This window comes from Odontesthes bonariensis, chromosome 1, assembly GCF_027942865.1.
Source record: "Odontesthes bonariensis isolate fOdoBon6 chromosome 1, fOdoBon6.hap1, whole genome shotgun sequence".
In the NCBI taxonomy this organism is placed as follows: Eukaryota; Metazoa; Chordata; class Actinopteri; order Atheriniformes; family Atherinopsidae; genus Odontesthes; species Odontesthes bonariensis.
The window spans coordinates 27,828,025-27,835,065 of NC_134506.1; the positions used below are offsets into that span (position 1 = coordinate 27,828,025).

At 42.4% G+C, this 7,041-nt stretch overlaps 1 pseudogene; it reads right to left on the reverse strand.

The window, feature by feature from the left end:
- Positions 1-2,556: 2,556 nt before the first annotated feature.
- Positions 2,557-4,559, reverse strand: LOC142385194 (general transcription factor II-I repeat domain-containing protein 2-like; annotated as a pseudogene).
- Between the last annotated feature and the right edge of the window lie 2,482 nt (positions 4,560-7,041).

Sequence of the window (7,041 nt, forward strand, 5' to 3'; positions counted from 1 at the left end):
CCAGCAACATTGATTATGTCAGTGTTCCTCAACCCCTGTACCCAGGGGCCATTGCCTGGTATGTTTTAGATGTTTCCTTGCTTCAACACATATTGCTCAGATACTGAGATACTGCCCTCAGGAAGAAGATACAGGGTCCCGAAATGTAAAACGAATAGGTTCAAATTTTCAATGGTCCCTTGGTCAATTAGGCTACTAAATAATATGTCTTAATGGTTGTGTGTGTGTGTGTGTGGTGGTGGTGGTGGTGGTGTGTGTGTGTGTGTGGGGGGGGGGGGGAGACAATAAAGGCGAATCTTATCTTATCAGATTAATATACCATTCCATATTCTTTCACAATGTGTTATTCTTATGCTTCAGCTACTAATACTGCAAACTACTTGCTTGATAAGTTGTGACTACAAACTTCCTGCACCCCATCATATCATGGTAATTTAACTGAATTGAAAAAACTTTCAAAAGTGTCACACTCATGACGCCATATGCATGTGCCAATTTTGAGAAAGACCCTAAGGGAGAATCATTAATCAATGAATTTGGATGCATATGAAGACAGAGTGTTAGATACTTTATGAAAGTTTTTCCAATGATCTGTTCCTGATGATCAGCACAACTATGTTTGGTGTGCTGTACATTTCTGCTGTATATGATTTCATTGAATTCATCAGACAAAAGTGATATAAACTGAAATTAAGGTATGCTTCTTTTTCTCTCCATCCTCTACTGGACCTGTATTTGTTTTATGTCAACCTTATCCTTAGCCATTATGAGATGCCTGTATTTTAATAAAATTTTGGTTTATATTTGAGGATTTTATATATGTATGATGCTAGGTCTGACTTTGTTAGACTGTTGTCATAAAATTATACAGAAATTCACCAGGGTGCTCATTCACATTGTAGCGTTATGCACTTATAAATGAATATATGTATCAAAAAGGCGGGGCACCACCTCCAATGTCGTTTTAACTTGCTTTAAGTTACAGTCCAGGGAGGAAAACTGTTAAGATTATGAAATGAGAAGTCTCATGAGTTCTGTATTTGAAGGGACAACCGGTGCTTAATAACTGGTCGGTGACGCTCTGATGAATTACTTACAAGCATTTATTTAACATTCCACAAGCATATATATATAAACAGTTGATAAAGGGACAGAATATGGGTAATTTGCAGTGGTTATAATGAAATACGGTTGGGAGAGAGAGGTAGCTAAACTAAGAGGTATGAATAATGGCTTGTTACGTAATACTAAGTCTGGGTCTTCACACGGAGCTACTATGGCTAATCACTTCGGCCGGTTACTTCCTACGGATTCCTGCACAACCATCACTTTCAGAGGAAGGGTTCAGCATTCAGCGTTCAGCTGGGTTCCACTGCTTCAAAGATCTCAGAATTCGGCACCTTACTTTGTGGTAGAGTAGGAGATCGCGTGGTTCTTTTCTGATGAGCGTCGATGTCGGAGGCTGTGTTTCCGTGGTAACCAGTGGGATGACGTCGAATCGACTTCTTCTTCTTCTTCTTCCTTGGCGGAGAGTAACTTAGTTCGGGCCGTTGTTGTCCAAGCTTAACCTAACACTCGCGGGTATCGGAACCAGACTTAGATAACAAAAAGGGAGTCTAAAATTGGGAATTGACGGTTAAGGAGTAAAACAAAAGGAGAGCTGAGGGTCAAGGGGTCTGAAGACCAGGTAGGTCCAAGGGTCACGGAATTGAAAGGCAAGAGAGAGCGATGCAATGGCGGGTCAAGGTTTTAAGCCTGATGTCATGTGTCAGCTTTTGTCCAATCGGCGTTTAGCTGACCCTTAACCCAAAAATCTAAAAAGGGGGGTGGAACTGTAAAACTCAGAAAAAGGGGAATTCTCTCTTCCAAACGCATTTACCTACGTTACACTGATTTAGACAATATAATGTTCATAACAGACAATAATGTTGCATAAGAGCAGGCATAAACACAAATATGAGCATGAAACGGTCATCAACACAGAATACTTGACATTATCATAATGAAAATGGTATGACAACTTTTGGGAATTCTTGTTAATGAAGGCAAATGCAACTTTTGGTTAATACCTGTAGAATTTAAACCATTGGATTAGGCATTGCAATAATGAAAACATTAAAACAGGGGTGTCAAAGTCAAATACACCGAGGGCCAAAAAAACAAATTTGTTACAAGCCGAGGGCCGGACTGGTTCAATATTTATTAGAACATATTGAAATGACTGCACATTAAACATTTATATAAACATTTTCAACAGGCAAACAGCAAAAAATTAAATTGTTTTTAAAAACAATTTAAAAACAACAACAACAACAACAATAACTGCTTTCAAATAGTATAATAAAAAAATAGATCAAATCAGTTGTATTCTTTCTCATGGCATCTGCAATTTCCGCTGAGCCCATTCAACTGAAAAATAAATATAAATAAATAAAATAAAATAAAATACAAAATATATGGCACAGAGACAAAACAATACTCCCTTCAAAGAAAAATCACGTCTTGTCGAAACAAATGTAAGAATTTAACTGAATTAAAAACTGAAAATATGCTCTGTGATGCTCACTTGTCTGAGGAGGAGCCTGATACTTGGTGGTGTCTCATCATTTGCACAAGTTCATCGATGTTCGGGGTTAGGCTCTGAGCTGAGGAAATCCTCAGGATTGAGTGAAGGTGATTGTCGGTAAGACGGCTCCTGTGTGATGTTTTGTTTAGCTTCATTAATGAGAACAGTTGTTCACACAGGTATGTGCTGCCAAACATAGAGAGCGTCCGAGCAGCTTGGAAGCGCAACTGGGGCATTGTGTCGGGGATGAAACGTGCAAACTCAGCAGCACCCACTCTCTCGTATTTTACTTTCAGTGTGTCATTGCACTGGAGCTCAATCAACTCCATTTGCAGTTGTGGTGGTGCGCTTTCCACATCAACTGCAAAGGGATTGCTGAGCAGTTCAAAGCTGCTTTTTTGGGCTTCAAAGTCAGCAAGTCGGTGTTGGAAGTCGGCGGCAAGTGTGTTGAGTTTATCAGCGAACTGTGCACTCGGGAACACAGCGGTAGAGAGCTTCTCCTTCATGGTCTGGCAGCTGGAAAAGTGGCTCAAGTTTTCTTTACGCATCTGCATCTCCCACAGACTCAGCTAGGTTTTAAAGGCCTTTACTGTTGTGTACATATCAGAGATGACACGTCCCCGTCCCTGCAGCTGCAGATTCACCACATTCAGATGGCTCGTGATGTCGCAGAGAAACGCCATTTCACACAGGAAAGTTTCATCTCGGAGCTCTGTTGTGTCTTTCCCCTTGCTTTCCATGAACATACAGATCTCCTCACGCAGCTCGAAACATCTTTGCAGCGCCTTTCCCTGGCTTAGCCATCGCACCTCTGTGTGATACGGTAAGTCACCATACTCTGTATCGAACTCTCCCAGAAATGCCTTGAACTGGCGGTGATTTAAACCTTTGGCTCTGATGATGTTAACTGCTCGCTTTATGGTGCTCATTACATGTTCCATTTTCAAGGCTTTGCCACACAATGACTCCTGGTGTATGATGCAGTGATAAGCTGTCAGCTCATCTGTGACGTTTTCCTCCCGCATCCTCTCACGCATCCTTGCCACCAATCCACTCCTGCGCCCACACATTGCGGGTGCTCCGTCTGTGGTTAATCCCACAAGTTTTTCCCAAGGCAACCCCATCTCATTTACACATCTGGATACCTCTTCATACAGATCTTGTCCTGTAGTTGTGCCATACATAGGACGTAATGCCAAAAACTCTTCTGTTATGCTCAGGCTGGAGTCTACTCCACGGACGAAAATTGACAGTTGGGCGATGTCAGATGTGTCCGTGCTCTCATCCACAGCAAGAGAATATGCAATGAAATCTTTTCCCTTTCTCACAAGCTGTTCTTTTATGTTGGTGGAAAGCTGGTCTACACGTTCAGCAACGGTGTTTCTGCTCAGGCTCCCGTTTGAGAATAGAACTCTTTTGTCTGGGCACACTGCGTCACAAACTTCAAGCATACACTTTTTGATAAACTCTCCTTCTGTAAAGGGCCGGGCTGATTTTGCGACCTCTTTTGCCACAATAAAGCTGGCCTTGACAGCAGCCTCGCTTTGTGATTTTGCATGTGTGAACATAGCCTGCCTGGACTAAAGTCCTCGTTTTAATTCTTCCACCTTCTGTAGCCTTTGTTCCGTGTCCATATTCTTATCTTTGACTGTGTGTTTCTGAGATGTTTGATAGTGCCTTCTTAGGTTGTATTCTTTCATGACCGCCACACTTTCTCCACACAGAAGACACACAGGTTTGCCTTTTACCTCCGTAAACAGGTACTCTGCCTCCCACCTGGCTTGAAAGTCCCTGTTCTCAGCGTCCACCTTACGTTTTGCCATTTTTGACTCTGACTGCTGATGAATAATGAAGCCGCTTGTTCGCGCTGCAGTGACTTCGCGGGCTACCGTTGCATTGTGGGGGATGTAGTGTTGGTGCTTCCAAAACGCCAGCGGGCGGCTGTGGCCTGCGGGCCGGTTCTAATGGTAATTAAATATCATCCAGAGGGCCATAGATAATTTATTCGCGGGCCGGATCTGGCCCGCGGGCCTTGACTTTCACATGTGTGCATTAAAACATACATGGTATCTTAACTTCTGATTACTGGCTGATACAGTGAAAAGTGTCCGTTATTCATGTCTTCTGGGTTGCGCTGTGGCTCCACGGGAGAATTTCTATAAAATCAAATTTTTGTAACTTTTCGAATAACCTTCGTAGAAAAGTGTGGAACGTCTTAAAATGACCTGTGGGCTCATGCAGTCCCGATTTTCATACTTTTAATCCAAGAAAACTGTGGTTTCTGGTTGATTTTCACTCTCTGGAAAATCGAGGACCGGGACATTCCTTTAGTTGAGAGAGAAAAAGGAGTAGACGCAGCTGGCTTTTTCTTATCACAAGGTGTCGGATGCATAATTTATTATGCGTAGATGGTTTGGGGGAGCGGAACTCAGAACAAAAGAACCCCATTTGCCCAGAATTCAGATCTGGCATCCTTATCTTCTTTTACTTAATCCGTTAAAAGGGTCGTAAACAGTGAAATGTCTTTTGGTTTCAAAAAGGGGGTTTTCATGTAAACATCCTTCCCCCTTTCTCTCTTTGAGCACGCTACAACATGTTACACCAACATGTTCAGTTGTTGGCAGATTAAAGTCTAACGGTGCGTTCAGACCGGACGCGGTGCAAATTTTCGCGTTGCGTTACTCGCGCGAGTTGTGCCGCGGGTATGGCAAGGCAAGGCAATTTTATTTATAGAGCACAATTCATACACAGGGCAATTCAAAGTGCTTCACAGCTACATAAAATCACAAGAAGGCAATAAAATCATTAAAAAGAAATAAAAAATAAAATTAAGAAATTAAAAACCCATTAAAATAATCATTAATTAATTAAAAAGCAAAGAGTGCAGATAAAATACTTTCAGGTGTCATATGCACAGCTAAATATAACTGTTTTCAGCCTGGATTTAAACATTGTCAGAGTTGAGGCCTGTCTCACATCTTCTGGAAGACTGTTCCAGATTTTAGGAGCATAAAACTGAAACGCAGCCTCACCCCTCCCTGAGGTTCTCAGAGCCCGAGTTGGTTCATATGGCTTTAACATGTCAGAGATGTACTTTGGCGCTTGACCATGAAGAGACTTGTACACAAGCAGAGCTGTTTTAAAGTCTATTCTCTGAGCGCCACAGACAATGATTTCAGTTTTGTCTGAGTTTAGCTGGAGAAAATTCTTTTGCATCCACACACTGATCTGTTCGATGCAGTGACACAATGTATCTACAGGCCCGTGTTCTCCTGCCGTCAGTGACACGTAGATCTGAGTGTCATCTGCATAGTTGTGGTAGGACACATTATAGCTGCGTATTAGCTGGCCTAGTGGAGGCATGTCCAGATTGAACAATACAGGTCCCAGGATTGACCCCTGGGGAACCCCACACGTCATAGCCATTTGGTCTGAGACACAGTTACCAATTTCAACAAAATATTTCCTGTCCTCTAGATAGGACTTGAACCAGTTTAAAGCACGACCAGAGATTCCCAGCCAGTCTTCTAACCTCTGTAATAAGGTCGCATGGTCAACTGTGTCAAAGGCAGCACTCAGGTCCAGCAGAACTTAGACTGTGACTCTACTTGCATCTGTGTTCAGGCGGATGTCATTTGTCACCTTGATCAGAGCTGTCTCAGTGCTGTGGTGGGGCCTAAAGCCTGATTGGAAAGTATCAAAAGCATTGTTAGACAGGAGAAAGTCACTAAGCTGTTGGTATACAACTTTTTCTAGGACTTTGCCTAAGAATGGCAGGTTTGATATGGGCCGGTAGTTGTTCAGTACTGTGGCATCAAGATTGCTCTTCTTTAGAAGAGGCTTAATGACAGCAGTTTTTAAGGCCTTTGGAAATGTTCCAGTCTGGAGTGAGATGTTGACTAGATGAGCGAGTTGTGGTAACAAACTGCTCAGCACAGACTTTAGGAATCTAGTGGGCAACTCATCAAGGCAGCACGTTGATGAACTCAGACTGCAGATGGTCTCTTCGACTGTTTTGTCAGTAACAGGTGTGAAATGTGTCAGCTCTAGGTGTCTAGCTGGCTGCAGAGTAGTTATTTGTGTTGTGGAAATTATTGCATTTTTAATGCCTTGAACATTGTCATTAAAGAATGTTGCAAACTCATTACACTTAGATGTAGAAATGAGTTCTAAAGGCAGTGAAACTGGAGGGTTTGTTAATCTGTTTACTGTAGCAAACAGGACACGAGAGTTGTTACTGCAGTTTTTGATGATTTCAGAAAAATAACTCTCCCTTGTTCTACGCAAAGTCTGGTTGAACACACATAGCTTTTCTTTGTAAGTCTCATAATGAACCTGGAGCTTTGACTTCTGCCTGAAGTGGGGAGTTTTGCTCATAGGATCCAAGGTGTGAATGGTTGTGTAAGTGCCTGGGGAAGCAAGACAATGCTGGGAAGTGCTGGGAAGGTGATACCTGAGACCACCTCCTCTGTTCA